At 42.6% G+C, this 23,252-nt stretch overlaps 1 protein-coding gene across 14 annotated transcripts in view; it reads right to left on the bottom strand.

Moving 5' to 3' along the window:
- mmd (mind-meld) overlaps positions 1-23,252 on the bottom strand; it is a 226,663-nt gene that overhangs the window by 154,293 nt on the left and 49,118 nt on the right. The gene's annotated exons all lie outside the window — the stretch shown is intronic.

Consider the following 23,252-nt stretch of genomic DNA (forward strand, 5'->3'; position numbering starts at 1 on the left):
GTCCCGGGAAATAAGTCGGATTTTGACGACGAGGTCGCCGGTTTTCTTTCGGATTTCGTAGCCCGGGGGAACAAGCGCACAATCATCGACGTGGAGCGCGAGCGAAAAGCGCGCCGAATGGTTTCCAGCGACTCTCAGACTTGACCCACCGATGTTGCCAATCATTTCAAATTTTTCGTTGTGTCGTTTCAGAAATTTGTGCTCGGTTGTGGTAGCATCGGCTACGCAGCAGCACATCGGGGGGAGAGTTTTGTTTTCTTTTCGTTTGGGATTTCAACCTAGTAATAGATCCTTCAGATCGTATCAGTACGGCGGTACTATAACCCGCTAGGCCGAGTCCAGCGACCTGGGGCTTCACCCCAAACCGCAACCATCGCCTGGACAATTAATGATAATAAAAACACTATGCGAACAATCGACTTTACTACGTTTGGGCATCGCTCAGCTTTCGCTCAGAACCGCTTTTATAAAAATTTCGCTCCGCTCAATTTTTATCATTTAGGGGAGGTCGTGTGTTACGATTTAAATTTCGCGGTAAATCGTAAAGGCGAGAACGTTCTAGAACATTCCAGAACGGGCTCTCGGACCCCGACTTCCGGTACCGGCCACGTTAATTCGGCGAGAGGAGGGGAAAATATATAAAGGTGGAGCAGACGCCATGTCAAAGGTTCTCGAAAGGTTCTCGACAGGTTCTCGACTAGTGCAGGAGAGGTTAAAACCGATCCGTGTGTGAGTGTCGTGTTCGAAGGGGGAGATAAGGGGGTGTTTTAGTGTACAACAGGAGCTGGCGAACCCGTGGAGGAAGACCAAATCGGCTGGAAAAGCATCTTAGAAGAATCCCAACCGAAACGCCGCGGCGGATAAAGGCTTCCTTCACGAGGGTCAACGACCCTACGCACAAGCGGAGTAATTTCGTCACCCTGTTGGACCGGCGTCATCCCCAAGGACCCCTCCGGAGAGCAGGACCTCACTCAGGACTGTCCCTGGCCGAGGAACCCGAGTCCAGGAGCAGTACGTATCTGGCAAGGTCCTCCAGCGTCTTTCTTTCTGTAGTCCGCCATCTTGGCTCATTTCTTTTACATTAATACATGTTATCAGACCGGGAGTGACCTCGCCAGAGACGACGCGCTCGCTGGGTCTCAACGTTTTTTTTTGTATCATCTTATCACTTTGTCTTGTAGTTTTTTTCACTTTTTCACCGGGGCCCAAGGCCTTACTGTTCACCGTTTTCCTCTGGGAAGGGTCGAGGGGAGGAAGGACCCGAGGACTATCCGAGGATACGGGCGGCGTGATTGATCAGCGGCGGAAGAAGGACTCGGAGGACCTTCCTCCAGCTCCGTTCTTCCCAGGACTCATCTTTTAGATTCCAAATACGAGGCCCGGTGTAAGGGAAGTTTTGAAAAATCCTTTTATTGATCTTAAATTTGTGACTTGTTAACTTAGAAGTTTAGCCTGGTAGTACCGGCACTTTTTGTGAATATCACTAGTTGTTTAAGCGCCATCAGCGTATCATTTTGGATCACTTTTGGACTTCATTTCCATTCATTTACATCTTTCCATTACTTTGAACCTTTTGAATTGTTAATCAAAATTTTTTTTTTTTGTCGTAAGAGTCAATGCTTTAATTTAGTTTTCAGTGTAACATTTTGAGTTAAATTCTAATATCTCCTTATTAGACTACAGCGTATCGCCCGCAGTGGCATCTAGGTTGGCTTTATTTCGTTAATTTGTCTCACTGTATATCTAAGAAACGAGGATTAAACTCAGTTATTATTATCATCTGCGTTTCTATCCAACACCTGGTATAACGCCGTGTTTATAAATCAGCATTTGTACTTTCCTACAGTCTTGCTCTCGGGACGTTAGGGTGTATGTGTGCCGGACCCGGAGACAATCAGTCACGAAAAGCGTTATTTTAAATTATCCCCGGAGTAGTTGGGAAATTTAAATTTTCTCCAGTAGTGGTAGAGAATAATAACGTAACAGTACGTGAGGATGGGTGGGGAAGGAGGAGGGTGGTAGGTAGTACTGACCCAGCATTCGCCTTATCTGTGATATGAGACATACCACGATGTGATGGTGTGGGAAAACCTCTGAAAAAAACCCACACCTGGTCAGGCGGCACCGGGGTTAGAACCCGGAACCTGCCGAATGTAAAGTGGCGCGCTAGGCGTTTGACCACAATACTCTGTCTTACGAATTACGATATCGCCGCGAATTATATAGGTCCAGAGGCCGACAGTGCCCGTGACTAGTTGCCTGTCGCGCCATCGCGCGAACTACATATTAATGTCTTATCAATCCCATTTTAATGCACCTTTGATATCTCTCGAGGTCTCTTGCAATTTTTTCCTTCCTGCCGTGAAACTTATTTACCATTGTAAAATTCAAATTACAGGAGACGGATGTTAATCATCTTGTCAAAAATATCCGTCATTTACTCTTTATGCGTGTTCGAGACGGTAAATAGTCATCAAGCTCCACGTGATGTTCTGGAGCTTTCGTAATTATTGTCAGAAACTGATATTCCGGTTGAAAATAAGATGCTAAACTCGTCAGAGCCTCGTCGGCGCTCCCCCAGTCGATTTTCGTTCCATAAAAAGCCGTCATCTCTGCGGCTTTTGTCAGCTATTAAAAATCGCATGGAAATGGCGGAACATCAGAAGATTCCAAATTAAGGTAGACTTACCTAACTGTGAGGTAATAAAAAATCATAACGACGCGGTCGTTTCCAGGCAAAGCTAATATTTCATCAAAGAGAATTTCTTTTCTCCTCGTTGGAAATCGACGAACTCGCAATTCTTTCATCTGCCAGAATCGAAACTCGGTCCAGGTGGATCTCGTCCGTTATTGTCCGAAAGGATTACGCAATAATTTCCACACACGCGCGCGCTCTCGGAGAGGGCGAAAAAGGAGAAGAAAAAAATAAATCGTATCAACAAAATTTCTCGTGAAACTCCCATCCGGAGGCATAATTCAAAAGCACAGTGGACGACTATCTCCACAATTGCCACATATTTGTCCCGCACATAATGCCTTCCCGTCCTCTCTTATCTCTGCGCCTTCGTCGGGACGCCCGTCGAGAGCATTCAGGACGGAAGAAATAAAAACGGCACTATTTCGCTCCGAATATGATTTTTTCTTCTGGTACGAACAACGGCGAGTCCGCTCATCATCATGAACCAATAATAAATCGACCAATCAATATGGAAATGCGGACGCGATTGGATAATTTTTCACCTGGCAAAAGCCCCTCGAAATTGTATCGGAAACAAATGTTGCGATCACCGTCGGGATTCGAGTAGAAAGTGAATCCATCAATCCGTGACCGTAAAACGTACAACAATAAAACAATAAATAAGAAAACGCGAAGGAAACTGCTTTACCGACTTGATAACTCCATAAAATCCCCCGATAACTTCGCCGATAAAATTAACGACGCATTAGCGTGGGGGTCGTTAATTTTCGAATCGGGATAGTTTTCTGATGCGGCGGCCGAAACAAATTAAATCGCTTCGCGAAAACAACAAACCTGTTTGTTCAAGTCCTCCAAATCGGAATTAATATTCCTGGAAGCCAGAGGCAAACTCGAATCGGCGCAAAAAATTACGCCGGCACACGTAATTTGTTAATCTGCAATGTAACAAGACCGGAGGGGTGCCGAGCACGATGAATTGCCAGTAATAAAACAAAATTACTCGGCTAAGACCTTTTAAATACGCATAAATCACGAGTATTTTAAGATTTACTCAGGTAATAACCCGATTCAATACAGTTAAGACGTTTTATTGCAAACAATAAGCCAATTAAGGGAAGATCGTAAATTTGATAACACCAACCGAATTTTTAGAGCACCGTTCATTACGCGAGGCGAGACTCGGATTCTTCACTTCATTAGCGCTCCAGCGTGTGTGTTTTAAAGTGCTGCCACCTGCGGGCCATTCCCGTTAACGATAACGACCCAAGTGTCGGAGCACGTCTTCGACAGCGAGGCCGAAAGGTGAGATCCGTCGGTGTTTTATTTGTGCCTCAGGACAGGACCATTTCGAACGTTCAACAACAATTAAAATTTCTCTTTGATCTTCCTGGCGGAGCTTCGCGCCCCAAAAATACAATATTATTCTTAGCATCCTTTGTTTTCCTCGTTCGCGAGCGAAGACGCACCGCCGCGAATTATACTCGTATACGCGGGCTGACGTCGACTCTCGCGACTAGGTAGTTGTTTCGCTCACTCTGCAACAATTCGATCACGCTCGAGCTTTTACCAAGGACACCTCGTCAATTTTTAACCGGATTACGACAACATTGTGTTGAGCATCTTTTGTTTTCCTTGTTCGCGAGCGAAGACGCACATCCGCGGATGATATACGCAGGGTGAACGCGTGAACTCGCGACTAGGTAGTTGTTTCGCTCACTCTGCAACAATTCGATCACGCTCGAGCATTTACCAAGCACACCTCGTCAATTTTTAACCGGATTACGACAACATTATTTTTAGCATCCTTTCTCTTCCTCGTTCGCGAGCGAAGACGCACATCCGCGGATTGTATACGCGGGATGAACGCGTGAACTCGCGACTAGGTAGTTGTTTCGCTCACTCTATCACGCTCGAGTATGCAGTTTCGGTAATTTACCAAGTACACCTCGTCAATTTTTAACCGGATTACGACATGCCAACGTCCGATTTCCATTCTGGTGCATAACCGACACGTCCCTAATTGAAGTTGTGACGAATAAATCCGTCACTGGAACGTTGGGTTGGCGTTAACGTGCGCGAAATTCAAAACGTGCACCAAATAAACACTTTATTACTTTCATTGAATTTTGCGCGAGGCGGGTGCAGTCGAGGAAATTGCAAGAGCGGCCGAGTTTCAGAAAATCCGCGAAACAATTTTCTTGGAGCACGTGCCGAATGACGGGTTTATTTTGCATCGCAGATAAAAAACCGTAAATTGAGACTTTTCGCAGCTTAAAGGTGAATAATGACGGAAACAAAGGACGCGGAATGGTTTTATTGTGTTTCGATCGATATCGGAGATTCGGTTAAAGTTCGTAAATAAAATACGCCACATGTTGCTCTGCGCCATTAAGGTCAATTAGCAATGGAGACATCAAACGGTCCGTAATGAAATTACGGACAACCGTAAACCGGACCATAATCAAATGCGATATCGTTAATTATTCCAAGGTAACTGGCGCGTTTTGTACGCGGCATTGTCAGGCTCCGGGTTTTAGTGCGGTATTAAAACGCGAACAATTTCTTATGTGGAGGCGGCGGCGCAATTTATTAATGTTCGATGGGAGATCCTCTCCGGAAAAAATAAACGGGAAAGAGAAAAGTAATGCATTTGGGAATGGTGGCGGCATTTGAATTATAGATGATCAGACATCGCATATCTTCCACCTTTGTTCGAGATGCAGAGAGAGGAAACCCACCCGGGAATCCCATGTTCGGAGACCCGCCAGACTTTCATAAATCAAAGCAAACGCCGTATTACACCGATATTAAGCCACGACCACTAATGATGGTGTTTGCAGAAACGTCCCCGGAACAACACAACGGATAAATCAAGCGCGCGCTGCCTGACGATGACTGGCGACGAAACGAGACGACGCCTTAAACGCGTACCTCGCTGGGAATACCCGGCAGAATGGGCCCCAAGACGGACACTTGCGGAACGATTTCAGGCCCAAACTGGATTTCCGCGAACCCTTGCGGCACACACAAATGTAATTGCTTGGCGGCGGCGTAAAAACGTCGACGTAATTTCGAGTATGTCTGGAATTAATCCGGAGACATGTGTGCGATGCCGGAATAAAATTAGATCATAATCCGGGTAATCCGATGGAGCGCGGAGTCGTACCCTTTTTGAGGCGGCACACCCGCCAGTCTTTTAAAGTGTCATTTTAAATTCGAATCGAATTATGTGTACATGTGTTCGGCGCGGCGTTCCATCACAAAGCTCACCTCAATTTAATAAAGCTCTCCAGATACATGGTGCATGTCTCCAATTAGGGACGGCGCGCGCGGCTTTGATGAGACCCAAAAAGACAAGAACGAGAAAAACAAAAGTGGAAGTGCCAGACGGCGTACAAGAAAATTCCGGCGGTATAATCTCGTTACATGTTTATATATAGTCGTAGCTCCGGCCTAATGCCACTTGTTCGGTTCTCTGGTGCTGAAGGCGCCTGTCGTGTCTTGATGAAATTTATATTGTTTACTGAAAAATGTGTCTCGAAAGAGTTGCCGGGGAATAATTAATATACTTTCCGAGAGATGGAAACGTTGAGCTATGAGTGGCGAGGCAAGAAATGAAAATGAGTAATATTAAAGCGGGGAGAGGAACTTTTGGAAAATAACAAGATTCGCAAAAATAATAAAAACTTTTCCCCCGAGAATCTGATTTTAATAAAGCCGTACTTCGTTGCATTAAATAAAAAATAACTTACACAAAAAGAACGAATTACGGCACGCAACTCCCAGGAATCAATTCCTCCTTAATGCCCGTCCAGAACCGTTAGCGACGCTCTTTTTATGGACGTTTCCTTGAATTATAATACAGCGAGTCGCATTAGGCCCAATTTAGGTAATCGATCCTCGGGGCCATTAACCAATTGTGCAAACGCGACTCTTACTTTGCTCCTCGAGACGAGCAACAGCTCTGTCCTTAACAATAAAATCACCAATTTTATCCCCTCGGAAGATTTGACGTGGCGAACAGCACGGACCCAAGAACGACCCCCCTGCGCGACTCCGCTTATTAATTTGCAATTTCCTCGGCCTCGCCGAAACGCGTCCAGATAGTGATAATGTTGTGTTGGGGGGTGGTCGATTTCGCACCGTGCCAAATCATGCGGTGGCGGTGCGAACCAGCCCTGTGGTTCCCAACGAGGTCCGTAACGGGTCGATCCTGGACGGCCGACGATAAACAGCGAGATTATCGGTGCACGATGGCCGCCCATTCAGGCGGCGATAACGAACACACCAAACAATAATCATTGTAATTGTTTACAGATCGGCTGATCGACTCTCGGATGCGATTTCCGTTTCCTGCGGCTGCCTGTAATAACGTCCGGCATATTTTTTTAATAAGTGTCGCGGTCGTTATTGTGGCGATTTCCCCGGGGGTTGTTCGATCTTTTCTGACACGGGGGATATTCGATCATTCTGTGAGTCACGTTGCTGAACCAACATGTCAATCGAAAACAGTGTTAAGATTTGTGATCTGCGAGTGATAGAAAATGTGATTTCTCCTGTCGCTGCCATTACTGCTACAGCCGATTCCATTAAAGCTCGCATCTCGGGAAATTGTTTTCGGATGTCTTGACACAGACAAAGTTAAATTATACCTGCCGGTGATACCGTGACAAATAAACCAAAAAGACATGAGTGATAGTGTTTCTGTGGACAAGTATCATTTCCAAGTGTAGGCAAACGGAAGACGCTTTTATTAGACGGACGCCCAATTCCATTCTATTTCTCTTCACCGGGTTAATCGAATGAAAATTTTAATAACTCGCATTACAGTCTTTGTGCTCCGTTTAAATCGCGATTTTAATCAAACACGATAATAAAATAAAGTTATCGCCGTATTTTTTTTAATTTGATACTCATTTGAATAATGAAATTTGTAATTTAAATGATGGATCCCAAAGGTCTACACTTTTTTAAACTAAATTTTACGCGAACATCCATGAAACCGCTGAAAACAATGAAAACGCTCTTCTTTGACAATATTTTTATTTTTATTTTAACAATATCCATTTATGCGGATCCATTATACAAAAAACAAAAAATTAATGTCAGATGCTTAAGCTCGTAATGATCAAAACACTTCACGTTTTACGTCCACCCCAGCCTGGCACTTACGATAACATAAAAAATGCGTTATTACAAAATTTTGTACATTTAATTGAGACGAACTGAATGCAAAGAAAATCGCTGACGTAAAAATGGTGGAGGCGCCAGGGATTTTTTCACGAAAATTACAAGATCTCTGTTACTGTTTCCACATGACACTCTACAATGTGATCAAAAAGAAAACAAATCAGAGCAGGCGTTGCAAATTATCGGTCATGTCGTAGTGGAATTCTGTGCAAATAAGCGTTCAATGCATGGCCGTAGATAAATTGTGGTCTCAAACCCTACTTTATAATAATATTATCTAATCCCGTGGGATAAATGACACTTATCCCACTCATTTGAGTGGGATAAGGAACTTCATTACCGCACGCATTTCATTGCTCCACTCAGTGGGATAAGTAAGTTCTTATCCCACTGCGTGGTGTAATGAAACTGGCGTAAATAACTATTAATTTAATGAATTTTAGACGTTGGAATTATAATTGTGCATTTTACTATTACATATTATCTGATAATGGGAAAAATGTATAAAATAAACAAGAGCAATATTTGGGTAATTTGGGTAATTACCAGCTTTATTGCCAAACGCGACGCCACTAGTAAGCAGATTTTTCGCGGAAATGTCAATGAAACGTCAACGATGTGCTGTTGTTAACCTAGAAAACAACTTTTTGGCAAAGTTTACAGACGTTCACTAATTGCAAGCGACAATTATTGCAGAATAAGTGGTAAAATGGGTTTCTCCATTGAAGATAAAGCATTCACTATTAATAATTAATTAATTAATAATAGATTTTTCGGGAAATAGGCAACCAATAAAACGATTGTGCACGACAAACGTTTCGATAAAACAAAATATGAAGTAGCACTCTTGATTTGTTTTCTTTTTGATCACTTTGTATCAACAACACCAATCGAGAAAATTTGGAAAATATGTATCGCAAAAATGGTGGAGGCGCCGGGATAGCGTTTTGTTATGATTAGAGATATCTCTGTTGCCGTTGGAGCTAGGATAAATCTAATCAAGTGCACTTTACAGACCTTGCTGTGATGAAACGAGTGCAAAAACAGCAGAATTTTATTTTTAATGTTAGTTGAGAAATCTCCAAAAACATATTGTGTAAAATTTTTTTATATTTTTTCGATACATCCGGCGAAACCTCCGTTCCAGTTTTACAATTGAGTAAAAAACGCTCTTCAGTAAAAAGTTATGTAAAAATGATCGAGAAGCCTGGAATTTTTTTCAATTAAAAAATGTCAGATGCTGGGACAATATCTTCACAAATTTAATTAGCTGTTCTACGACGGTACTTACGAGTGCACAATTTTCATTACCGAAATGGAATTTAATATATCTAGTAATTACTGGGATTTATGAAATGTTTTACGTTTAACCTATCTAATGAGAAGCTCAAACAGCCGCCGTGACAACATTTCAATTTACATAAACTTTACGCCGCCCGACAGCGGCAACGTAAACATTTATTTTTTATTTTCGACGCATAATTAGAGAGACTCGAACAAAGGAGTGTGAATTGAAACAGACAAGCAGGAGAGTCTCGTTTAAGACTCCTCGTTTGCGAATCGGATGATGGATTTAACTGTTTTCCAGGCGGCGAGGATGCAAATTGTAAAGAATAGTTCTAGTTCCATCGAGGATGAGGAGTGTGCGGTCGAAAAATGTTAATGGAACTGGGCGGCTTTCAACATCGGCTCTCTATAATACATCGCAAAAATTAATCACTTGTTAGTAATTCATCAAAGAGAGGGAGGCCGTCCGGGGCCGGAGGAGAGGAACACTCCGAGTGCTTTTGAACGTTATTTATCACAACTTTTATCGCGGCAGACAGTGTTGCAAATGTATTTCTCAGGCGAAGAGCACCTGTGCAGCCCAGCGACAAAGCCAGGTTACTTATTTGATTAAAGTCTAAAGTTCCCTCGTGGATTTATCGGAGCTCGCGAACTCCTCAAAGCGTTCGGAGCTTAATTGCTTTTGGAATGCGAATCCTTGATCATTTTTAGATCCTGGCGAAGTTGAGGTGAGGCCGCGGTTAAGACCGAGATAATCGGCGGAAGTGAACGGGCGCCCACGTCAACTCCCGTTATATTATTATAACGTTGGAAGTTGTTGATCTTCGCCAGACGTGTATCTGAAGGATTTTAATTTTCGAAGGTGAAACGTTGTCGGCATTAATCAGTCAAAAAGCGAGGAGGAGAGCGATCCACCTCCCGTCGGGTTTCAAGATGGAAAAAAAAAACACCTACAAGTTTTCCCGTTATTAATCAAGAAATATTAACAGACCTCTTAATTAAAACAGAACTGAAACAATGCCAGCGTAATCATGAAAAACATCAACAATTTTATCTATCCGCAACACCTGAAGCCACCTCGCTGAAATATTACGTTAATTAAGGTGGAGGATAAAGCCGATTTGGCCCGGCGAATATTACGCTCCCGTTATAAAAGCGACGACGTTGTAAACAAGAAATTATAGACGATATTGTCGAAACGGTCAACCCCACTTTAATTTATTCACGCAGACATGAAATAATTTTTTACGACTCCACTTAATTAATTTACAAAATTATTCCCGGATTAAATTTAATCACCTCCAGATCTGGATTTTGGATATTCGTCGACCACAAATCTCGACAGTTCCATCGAACATACATTCGTTTCACTAACCGTGAACCCTTAACGAGTTCCACTAACCGAAATCTCCGAATTTCGGATTTCGTTTAAATTTAAATTGAACGTGTTCCGTGCGCGGTCCGCATTAATTCGTACCGAAAGGAAACCCCGGGGAGACGGTCGCACGTGTGCCTAGAAAAACGTGGAATTTTTCACCGTTTTGGGTCGGATTGACACGGCACCCGGAAACATTCCGGACGCAACACGTAAACTACCAAATCTAGAGAGAATTAGAGTGTCAAAAAGGCAAAAATCCACCCCCGCATCACCGTCCTATTAATTAGTAATTTTTCGAGCGAGCCGAACTCAACAGGTCCGGTGGAAAAGTTTTTCCCTGGATCCATCAAGATCAGTTTACTCGAAACGCACCGACTAGGCTTCCGTGTTTTAATTAAAAATTAAGAAATTGCGCCGCCCCCGCAAACCCGTCCGTTCTCATTAAAATGTATGTATTCGGCTCTAGTACGGCGCAAAAATTTTCGTAATAATTCCGCTTAGCGCTGTCGGAAAATCCGTGGAAATGTTGCGGTCGTACAATAAAACACCCCGGGAGAAATATTGTCGGGGATTTTTATTTATATGTATTTTTGTGGGGAGGCCGTGAAGTGAGATTTGATTAAGGGTGGACGCTTTACGGGGGGTGTTGCGATTGTCGAGGTGGCCGTGGCTGGTGCTATCGCCTCGTTTATCACAACCTCTTCACCGAGGATGATCTCCTTACGGCTTCACTCGTCGACGGAATAACAATACCCGGACTAGAGGAGACGGTCTCTCCACTCCCATTCTTTCACCACTTCTTCTCTAGTATCAGAAGCAACTTAGAACGGCCCACTTTACGTTGCTTGCTTTCATTTAGATTATCGCCGGGTTCAGAAAGAGCAAAGTGCGCACAGCCACTCCATTAATTGGGTCTCGGTCCCTCGCCCCGGACTCTCCCCTTGACAATTTTTAAACTATTATCTTCCCAACAATAAACCAGCGGGTTTATCTAATCTCTTGCACGCCGAGTTGTTTTGGCAAAAATGGACTCTCCGCTTTCGTTCTTGAGATAACAGCTCCCATGGTCGGCAAATTCCCCAGATCGTTTACGTCCCCGGGTCCCGCAAAAAATTCCGCGGTCCCATTTTCAACAAATTCTCGTTCGCTTGCCTCCCACAATCCAATTTGCAATTTTTGCGCCCTCGTAACGAGATCAGCCGACAAGTTCAAAGACGTTTTGCCCCGAAATAACTGCGTCCTAATGTCATTCCACTGCGAAATGACGCAAATTGAGTCATTTTATGATCGCAGACATGCGTTATCTTCCAACACTCGAGGCGAAATTATGTAAACAACCTCGAATTAAAAGAGACGGTTGGTAAACTGAGCATCCGTCGTTCAAAGTGGAACTGCTTTTTTCTCCTTTCACCCGAGCACCTGACACTTTTAATATACGAGGGAGATCGGTTAACATCACGAAAGGAGATTGGGTTCGGGGGAATGTCGAGGTGGTAACGAGCTTCCTCGGAAAATATGCTTTTCGGACGCTCCCGTGTCTCGGCGAACGTATGATTGGAATCTCACACCTGACACCGCTTAATAAAATTTTAGAGGAAACCAATGAGGAAAAATCGCATGGATATCGACGACGCGATAAGGAAGTAGCTGTGCATCCGGGAAAATATCACACCGGAGTCAAATTTGGGACGCTTTCGGACTTCTGGACTTCTCCGGTCGAGCTGATCTTTTGAGTCGGATTAATTTTTTGGGGCGTAATTCATTCGATCGGACCCTTTCTTCGTTGTGTCGAGACGCTAAAAAATGTATTTCGCTTCGACGTCGCAAGAAGTGTTGGTAAAGAATTTCCCCGAGTCTTTTATCCCAAATACGATATTGCGGTGGAAATGACATCTAGATAAAAGATGTCGTTTGAAGGGGAAGCGAGAGTTCCGTCGGGAAGCTATTAATAGGTGAAAAAGCAAGTAATTCCCCGACGAACCGTTCCGCATTGTTATAAAGCCCCGCCAGATCGTCTTAATTTCATCAACTTTCGTCTGGAATTATAAAAACCGCCTCTCGATCCCCGATAGCCGATGTCCTTTGTGTCACCGGAATCCATTATAATTCTGCATCGAATGGTAAATACAATGGTCGACCCGCACGCATAAGTGTTGTAGTCCTGTGAATATTTTACGGGACTTGGTATCTTGATGAAAGGACGTAACAGGCGACCCGCTGACCCAAAGCCTGATTGTTCGAGTCTTGGTAGTCGACGTCGTCGTAATCAGCCCCAGGCTGGGCCGCCATCCACCTCTATTCAAACCGGGGGCAGCTTGATTAAGTGATGCTCTTAAGCCGATGGCCTAGTTTACATGATACACCCATTTCCAGTTTATAGCTGGAATCTCCACGCTGAATGGAATAGTCGCCGATAGATTAGATCCGAATGGAAACTACAACGAGATGGGGTCTTCCAAAGGAAATAGTTTGCGAAAGAAATGACGTCGCTCCATTCGGCTGACACGTCCAAGACATAATGTTACTTGCAACTTCGCCAACTGAAAAACGAACAGAACAGTTGCGATTGTCTTTTAGTTTCGACAATTAGGGACCGAGTTTTACGTTTCTTCACCGGCTTCCAACTTCGCCGAGTTCCTAATAGTTTTAAGTATTCAGTTATTAAGAGTTCCTTCCCGGTGGGAGTCTCCAAAACTTTCCCCTTTTTTACTCGCTCAGCAGAAACGCTTTTTCACCCGTGCCGCCGAATCGCGTCATGGCTTGTAACGAGAGGAATTAATTTAAAAAACTCACACCACGACCTCTATTTTTGGCCTTTCCACCAACTCGATCCGATATTTGCGTACCATTTTTTAATTTAGATCCTTCTGCAACGCTTCTCCAAAAACATAATCTCTGTTTTTGGACTTCCGACCAGCCAGATCGGGCAATCTGGTAGAATTCCCACTAACCAGATTTATCCTCTCTACTTTAAATCCTCCTTCTGCGACACTTCTACAAAAGCGGTTGAAAATCGCGCCTTTGTGTATCTCCATAGAGAAAATTTGCTAAAAGTACATCGGATAGATTGGATCGCATTGTAGACTTTACTAATATTATCGTATATATCATTCAGAGTAGAAAGTCTTTTTGTGTCTCGCCTAGTTGTCGACCTCAACTGCGTTTCGGCCTTCAATCTCCGGGCTAGCCACAAAAAGACTCATTTCTACTTTTAATGATATAACATATTATTTTGGACTTCCGACCAGCCAGAGCGGACTATCTGGTGGAATTCCCACCAACCAGATTTATTCTCTGTACTTTAAATCTTACCACAAACACAATTTCTACTGTTCAGGGAACTAAATTGTGACACATTTTGAAATTTAAATTGTCTCGTTTTTGGACTTCCGACACGATTCAATAAAGTTCTTTGTGTAAACTGTGGGTTTTTTGTGTGATGTGCGTTAATCAAAGCCTAAACCGACGGCCGGGCTTTTAATTTGAAGAAAATATTCCAATCCAAAAAGGTCGGAATTCCAATAAACACCCTCGCTGGCGATTCGATACATTAGTTGTAATTCCACGCCAATTAATCTAATGGCATGACCGAACCGCATTAACAGTTCCAGTAATAACAACACACAACTAATTGATTTGAACCCGTCCTAAAATTTGACTAAACTCCCACTCTCTCTCTCGCCCGGGATATCTCGCACGAGAGCTCTACCGTCTCGGACACTCGTAAAAAATCAGCCCCTATTACGCAGCGTCCGATTAATAATTCATCTCCTTTCCGGCCTGTCGGCCGGAATTAATAAAATATCAGAACGACACAGAGAAGATAACCTCTTTCCGGACACGTGCAATTTCCGCTAATTTCCAAACTGATATTCTTTCTGCTGTCGGTTTTTTTTTTTGCCAGAGGGATAATTGCAAGCGATCGTCGTCGGGTTGCAACGAAGCTTGCACCGGATGCAGAGATAACTCTAATCCCTCGTCAGTTCGGTGTTCATTTGGCTCACACGTATATCCGCCTGATATTTGTTCCGTGCTTGCGAAATTCAATCTAACTTTCGCTAGCGCCACCGGAAAACGCGACAATAAAAAATTATCCAAAACGAGTTAATCTCGGGGCGGAGTCTAGCCGGAACCGGCGCCAGGAGTCTCTAAACGAAGCGTTAACCTAGCGATACCAAGATGAATGCACTCTCTGGTCCTTTTGCCAGTAATGAAGATATTGATCCTTCCTTATAAAATCCAACCGGTCTCCACAAGACTGGAGAGCTCTGTTAAAGGCGAGCGCTCACTAGCCCGCATTGTACGCATCGAACCAATCGCGCAAATCTCAAGCAATCTCGTCGGATTTACGTCCATGCCCCACGAGATTTTTTGTTCGGTGCGGCTGGTGCCGCTGGTGGGCGCCCGCCCTAAAATCTCTCAACTAATCCATCAGAAACAGTATTCTTGGTCGGACCCGAAACTTCACAGTTGGAAACTCTCACCGCAGAAAGCTCAAAAACACTCAACGTGCATGTTTAGTGGTGTTTCCGGTGGACGTAAACATGTTTATTTGCATCGAAACCTATTTATTGCGGCTTATTGGAATATGAAAGCTTTGAATCGCAGAGGAACGGCGAAAACAGATTCGCTATTTCGCCGGAACGACCACTTTGAGGCGTTTATTTCGAACGTACTGTCGTAAAACGGAATTTAAGAGTATCGCTTCGGATGGCCACGAGAGTGAAATATCGCTAATCAAAAATTGCACGATTTAAATCGACGGATGATTCAACACAACGAGAAAATTCAAACACTGACTGCCCATTATTTATGGTATTTATGAGACGAAGTTGTAACGACGTCGGAAGTTTCCGTTACTGTGTGAAGTTTTATTCTCTCCGTGGTGGTGATTTTTCTTGTTGGAAGATAAATTTTGTTTCCGCGAGAAGTTAAACGTCGATTTTGCACATTTCCGAACAAAACAAGCCCCAAAGAAAAATATACACCCGTGCAGAACAATGAAGTTGGATTGAATCATTTCGCGAGGACGCCGACAGGATTAGATAACGCACCTGAAGTTTCGCCTTGTTAAACTTTACGATTTCATTGAAGCCGGTAATTTCAAACCGGTTTAATAAATAAATAGCAGAACGCCGCAGTAGATTTCATTATTATGAACGAAGAACGAATGCCCGTAGGACTTAGTAGCGCACCTGCATCCGTACGGAAACTAACGAGTCTCGTTTTTTCACCGTCTGAAATCTTAGTCCGGCAGGGCCGGAGCCGTTTTGGGCTTTTTTGCCGACGCTGATGGCTGTTTTCTTTTCCACTTCCATTTTCCGAGCCATCCACTCCTCACAATTTTATCACAATGTTGTTGACGCGTTTAGCAAGTCTCCAAACTAACTCAATTTGCTGTAGCAGTTTCTCGGAAAAAAGTCTCCGATGCAATTAGAATATCTCGGCGACCCGGTTACGTGCTGCAACTGCGAATGTCAATTACGTCGGGATAGTTTGTCGTTTCGAATGCAATTCCCCAGGAATCGGCTAATAAGAGCGGCTCCTTGGCCGGCACAACAGCTACGTAACTCGGCAAGTTTGTTTTAAGGGGCTTGCATGCAAGTTTTCTCATTACTCGGGGACACACTTCTCGGAAACGCGAATTTACGGCAGGACATTTTTTGGCGGTATGGTATTGCCGCCGGTGCAATTTCCTGTAAAATTTATGCTCGGAAACAATATGAGGGAGATGTGCTCTGTATACCGGATGGTAAAATTTAATTTTCCCCAAGACGTTTACTAAAAATTTTCCACGACAAACAAGCAAAAAAGCTCGCCTTTCTCCCGGGTGCCAGAAACTTGAACAAGTGAAATTTGCTCCCGCACCAATTACCATTCCTCCAACTGCGAAATTCACTCCTCCCCCGTCGCTCGTGATTAACAGAATCGCCGGAAACGGGAAAAAATCGCGCTGAATGGGTCGCGCGATGTTTGAATAACCGGATTGATTAATCGTCTCCAAATCGAAACTCAAACATGAAATATAACTCGGCCGCGTTTAAATACAAACAATTTGTCATAATTTTTTCAGGACGACGTGCTTCCTATCCATCTTCTTTTTTCTACAAACGTAAATAGAGAGCCGGACGAAAAATTCCGGTGGCGGATTTTTAATAACCGCCGCCGAGTTGATTTCAGGACTGCAGCGAAACACGTTCGATATGCGATAACTTGGTGGGAATTTATGGCGGCTTACCCATTTGATATATTTACTTTTGGAAAGTTGCAATACCTGCTGCTTTGTTCGTGGGCTTGGTTTTGCGCCTCCTGTTCTTAAAAGCTTTGCGCGATTAAAATTGTCAAAGTTCCACACAAATACTAAACAATAATTAATAGTTGGCTCTGCATCAGATAAATTATTCAAACAATGAAACTTGTCGCCTCACGGATGAAATATTGCCAGAGTCAAAAAGTTGCATATTGAAACATCCCAGACGAAAAAATACGTACCGAGGCGCTAACAGGACAAGTGATGGCGCTTACTTCACTTGAATAATTCACACTTCGAACTTCACACGCGGAAACGAATATGTTAATGTTTGTCGTACTCGCCAACTTCCAAAGCTCTATCTGCCGACAGACGTGACGTTAATCTAAAGCGCATTGTCTGGTACTTGCAAAGAGAAAGTCTCTCGGGCCACTCGTGAGTTACATACAGGGTGTTTTTGAAATGCGTGCACAAATTTTAATCACGAGCTACTGGCTTCATGTAGAACTCGAAAAAAATATTCAAAAAATTCTATGTCAAAAAATAAAATGACATTTATTTTTTGAGCTACAATTTTTTTAAATTGCTTTTAGTTTTCTACGTTGTCCTACAACCTCGTAGGTAAGATTTCGGCACATTTTAAGAATACACCCTGTATATCATGTTTTATAAAACGTACGCCAATGCGAAGTAACCTATAGGAAACATGCTTTAAAACAAGGAAACCGCATTGGTGTACGTTTTATAAAATATGATATACAGGGTGTATCTTAAAAAAGTGCGAAAATTTTACCTACGAGGTTGTTTGACAACGTAGAAAACTAAAAGCAATTAAAAAAATTGTAGCTCAAAAAATAAACGTCATTTTATTTTTTGACATAGAATTTTTTAAATATTTTTTCCGAGTTCCACATGAAGCCAGTAGCTCGTGATTAAAATTTGTGCACGCATTTCAAAAACATCCTGTATTTCTTTTGGACTTCCCTCCTTCAGTTGGTGTCAAAAATATTAAAAATTATAAAATCAAGTCGCACAATTAACAATAATAACAACAAGAAATTATTTGAAAAAACTGCTTCGTTTTTAAAATGTTAACTAAAATTGTTTTTCGAAAATTTATGAAAAAATAACATTCCCAGTTTCCACCAGATTAATGGCTTCATCTTGCATAAACGATATACGCTTTGGAATTTGGCATAGGAGATATTCTAGAGTGAATGGAGCACGTGACATTCCTTCAGGTAGCCCAACCGCAAGAAATCACGTCGTTACAGGAGGTTTCGGTGTTATCGACAGTGACTTGCAACAGACGGGCAACATCGAGACAAAAACATGCAATAACTCATTCAGATAAGTGAATTTTTTGCGTACATTTTGTCACAAAAATATTCCACGGATCAGATTTTGACAATCCTCCACCTTTTTCTGAAGTGTCCTGGAGTAAGTAACATTTGTTAGAGACCTGTTTTGTTGTCTGTAACTCTCCTGGACAGCAACAATATATTTAGTACATTACATTACGAGAGTTGTAAAGAGCATATCACGTATCTACAAGTGGATGAATTGCATACGAGCGACGAAGGAGTGAGTAATGTAAATCCACGTGTACGTAATCTCGTTACTACTCGAGTAATGTTAATGTACTATGCTTTTTCTATGACCTTTATAGATGTATAACAGAAATACATTATTTTAGAAGATTCTATTCAACTAAAAAAACTAATTGTTTCACTATTCCTGCGTAATTGATGTATAAAGATTACTTAACTATTGCTATTGTCTCTACTAACTTCACAACTTTTGATTGGAAAATCTTAAACGTTTTCTTGTGGAAATGTGTAAAGTGTTACCACATAGTTAACCCGGCGCATCCACCATTTCGATACTTTTTCTTACCGGATGTAAAACACGTCTCTCTTTATTATTCATTCAAATGTCCGCGTATTTAGCGTGACCGGTGAACGTCTCGGCTTGAAGACCGTGAGCGAAAGCGCGACCTTGGGGCAATTAAAAATCGCCAAATGAGGCAGCAAACCCTTCTCGTTAGTCAGCCGGCGTTAACCGTCGGATCTCGGTGATTGACAATTCGGCGGCGATCCAACGGTCCGCCCCCTTCGCCCCTCGCTCGTTCCCAGCACCACCCCGAAGAAGAATTCGTTAATTACGGCTTGGCGGATGTTCAAGCGAGCTAATTAAATTTTATCAACCGGGAAGCTCGTAGTTGTGCATAATCGCAATTATATTGAAAGTAACATCTGGGCCACTTAAGTTAATTAGTTACATGTGTGCCCTCGAGTAGGTGCAAGATGTCGGCTGCAAGGAACGATAAGGCGCTCCCCGGGTTATTGGCAATTAATCCGACCTTAGATGGGATCGAATTACCCGTTCGCCGGGACCGTTTTCATAAATATGGATCGGGGCGAAACAAACGTGGCACACGTAAGCGCTCTCGTCGGTTTCCGGATGGGCCGGAGCGAAGAAGTCTTTGTGCTTAATCTATCGGGGATTACCCTTCTCAACTGACAATTAGTTGTTTACCAGCGGCCAGATTCGATAGGGTTAATCGGCGAGGCTGAACCTCAGATTATCGCTGATCGAGTGGCACGAGTTCTTCGCCTTCTTTGATCACCCCTGCTCGCGTCCCGGGGGATGAACGGGACTCCCCCGGGTGCGCCGCGGTGCCGAGATGCATCTCCGTCGACCCGGAATGCGAACGAGCATAAAAAGACCAAATAATGTTGCTCCGGAGGGAGAGACGGGGCCTCGGAGATTCGGTCGTAACGTCGTGTTGGAAATATGAAGATAAATCCCGCTCTTCATTTGTAAGCAGTACTTTGCATCCATTCTGGCGCTAATGGAAGCTTAAGCCCCGTCGGTCTTATAAGCTCGACATTTGAATCCATCGAAAAATTAAATATTCCCGCATTCGGCGCCGGTTGTTTGCTTTATTTGCGATTTAAAATATCAATCTGTTCCCGGACTCGAGAATTATTTTAATTTTTCCGGAGAATATCAAATTAACATCGGCTCGGTGCCGGCCGACGGGCCTTCAAGTGAAATTTAATTTCGTTTCGTAATTCCCGGGGATTTAAAAATTGTTTAGAGGCTCCCCCTCCGACAGAATTAATTCGCATTTTTCGCCCTCCGACCTAGGAGAAAAAAAATTTACCCAAGACCCATCGCCGACGATTATTGGCACTCTGCAAGATTTCCAGTTTACAATAAATAAAATCCCGAAAGGAGCGTTGGCCTCTTTCTTATTCCCTCTTTTAAATTCCCATGTGTAACCATGGCTACAAGTTCGTCTTTTTTCCCTTCATTTCTTAACAAACAACCCAATGAACGACCGGGAAAAAAGTATTTCACTCGGAAAGCTCGGGAAAAGTTCGGACCGACCAAAGGACGATTCCGGTTTTTTTCTCCCAGCACCGGAGGACGGTCCGTTTGTTTCAATTTTTCAAGCATGTAAAATTGATTTTATCGACTTCAAAGTCCGTTACGGAGACCCAAACTTGTACACTTCATCCCGGAGAACTCCCAAAACTCGATAAGAAAATCAGAACGGGTCGCCGTTGTCCCGTTATACTCCACGTCTGGAGGTTCGTAATTGGAATTTTTGCCGTTTACAATGGGTTTTTACCGCGACCGGGGAAATCGTCCACAATTACGACTGTTTACGAGCGCATTCCGTCGGGACGAAGTTGGACTAATGCGGGAATTCAGCGCTGCATTGTTGGTGCGCTTTTGACGTTGCAACTAATCGCAAGCCTGGACCACAATCCGAGATAATTCCGTACCCCCTTCTCAATATTCATATGTGACAGAGCATTAGGCATGGCATACGTAATAGTATTTGCTAATTGAGTTTCGGCGGCGCCCCCCCCCCCGCCGCCCCCGCAACATCACTGACGGGTCTTGAGGGTTGCATGTGGTAAACAGTTAGTAAGTTGTTATCGAAATTGACGCTAACTTTGCTAATTTACTTTATAATGTCGAAATTTCGACTTCAGAAGGGCCCCGTCTAATCTAATAAAAGTATTTCGAGGGGAATAAAGACCGAAATTAGCAAGTTACACACGAACTCGCATAATTCTACTATTTGCAGAGACCGAAGGAGAGTGCAGAACTAAAACACAATGATCTGCCAGTGTTTACTTCGCTCGGTTTGAAGGTTTTACGTGTACGCTAACTAAATAAAACATTTCAGCAATTTTGGCGATATGGGCCTTTCGTCCGAACTTGGCAACAATTCAGTTTATCCTGCCAATTTATCCCCCCTTTATATTTATACAATTTATTTAAACAACTCGGACACTTTTCGTTTGAGTCAATAACTCACCGAAATTAAGCAAACACCGCCCGAAAATCAGCTAATTAAAGTGCTCCCTGACGGAAAAACAAACCACAACTTGCTACTATTTTTTCGGACGCGTCGTCGGACGACCCACAAAATATAGTGTGCCGTGCAGATGCATTTCATTAAAGCAAATTGACATTTAAAACTTCATCCGACGCGTGCAAGTGTAATTCTACTAATTAAAACAGACAAATTGGACAAATTGCGTCGATTGCGATTTGGTGCTGAATTTTCATCCCAAATGCGAAACACCACCAAACTCTAAAAAAAATTGACAAGGGTGGATTACTAGGTGATAAAAAATCACCTACAAGAAGCAACCACTCGTTAAAGAATAGTTATTTGCGAAATGAGTGCATGAGCGCATTATTTGAGACACGAGCGACGAAAGAGCGAGTTCTTCATTTGTGCGAATATCCCGAATGTGTCTTCTCGCATCGAGGTTTGTACAATATTTTTCTAAACTAACATTATGACTGATTTGTCGTGTACCCTTTGTGAATAGATGCGCTTGCCAAAGTGTTACTCTTTCGAAATTTTCAATATCCAAATTGGAGAAATGGCGTTTTGTAAACCAGATTTTATTGTTATCAAGTCAATTTTTTTTCAGAATGCTTTTTGGATGATTTTGAAGCACTAGTGCGCGAACGTCAATTTCGCGCACTAGTGCTTCAAAATCTCAGTCAGGCCCGCGACCGCATCAGTAGTGCGCGAACGTCCATTTCGTGGTCGCGAAATGTTATTTTGAGGGTTGTGAGTTCAAAAATTGAATCAAACTCGGAGATCAACACTCGCTTTAACAACCACATTGTGGTAGCGTTTGCAAAAAAGTTCAACAATTATAATTAATTAAAAAATTATGAAGATCTTGTACTTCATCCAAAGTGGGAGTTTCATTAGTACGTGGCATGGATGAATCATTTATGGTTATCTGACCAGGCATCAGCAGATGTTCCTTCCTATCCTTTCTATCAACAGTGAAATCCTTTCCGTCTACACTTTTCGGCCATCGATGCGATAGATAAGATAGACCGAAAAAATACTGCACCAGAATGAGATAACACAAGTTCTCGACTTCCAGATCATGTCTTGATAAACTTGTCTGTCTTGTAAACCCAGACAAGCTCATAATCGAGAGTACACTTGACGAAGTAGTGTTGCTTCATCTTGACTAAAGGGCTGCAACTATTTTCAAAAATGTAAGAATAAAAAAGTGTCTGATCAGATTCTCGTGGAAAGATATATTTTGCTGAAATAACTTTTGGATTTGAGTATTTTGTCAGATAAAAAGGTTCACTTTTGGGTCAGATCTTTTCAATTTTAAACTTCGTACAAGTGGTATTCCCCAAAGATACCCTTTGGGACTTCACCTTTTCTCAGCTTGCATATTTATAAAACAGAAAAATCGTAGTGAAAGTAGTACTGTTTTGCATCATTTTATTCCATCTCCTTAGAGATGATTGTCAAAGCATACCTAATTTTTTTTTTCTAATTTTTCATAAATCCTTTTAGATCAAATTTCTCAACTTGCATCGATATGCAAAAAAAATAGTGTCTACAACACGTTATGAAAGTCTCTTTTTTTCACTTATTTGCTTAATTAACTCGGGCTACGCCCTCGTTAATCAATCTGCAAATTCGTGAAAAAAGTATGACTTTCATAACTAGTTATACAAATAACTATTCCAGGTGGATCAGATTTTTCAAATTCCAAACAATTTTCAAATGGCGGTCTCCAAGGATATGCCCTTTGAGCCATCTTTTTCAAGTTATCACATTTGATCTGGTCAAGCTTTCAGAATGCAAAATTTCCTTGTTTGGATGTCAGTTCCATTGAAAATTAGTAATTGTCTTACAGGCAGTTAATCTCAAAGCCATTATGTCTAACTACCTTCTTTGTGATGTTCATATTCACAAAAGTTATATCTGGACCAACAAGATGTTCTATTTAGTCCACAAAAGCTTTGAATTTGGTAATCAATAACGCTGTTAGAAAGACTTACTCCGTACAAAGAACCTATGTCAGAAATTAGTCGAGCAATCTGAAAATGTGACTCAGTATGTGGCCGAGATCGTTCAAAAACTGTGTAAC

The sequence above is a fragment of the Tenebrio molitor genome, chromosome 3, assembly GCF_963966145.1.
Source record: "Tenebrio molitor chromosome 3, icTenMoli1.1, whole genome shotgun sequence".
Lineage (NCBI taxonomy): Eukaryota > Metazoa > Arthropoda > Insecta > Coleoptera > Tenebrionidae > Tenebrio > Tenebrio molitor.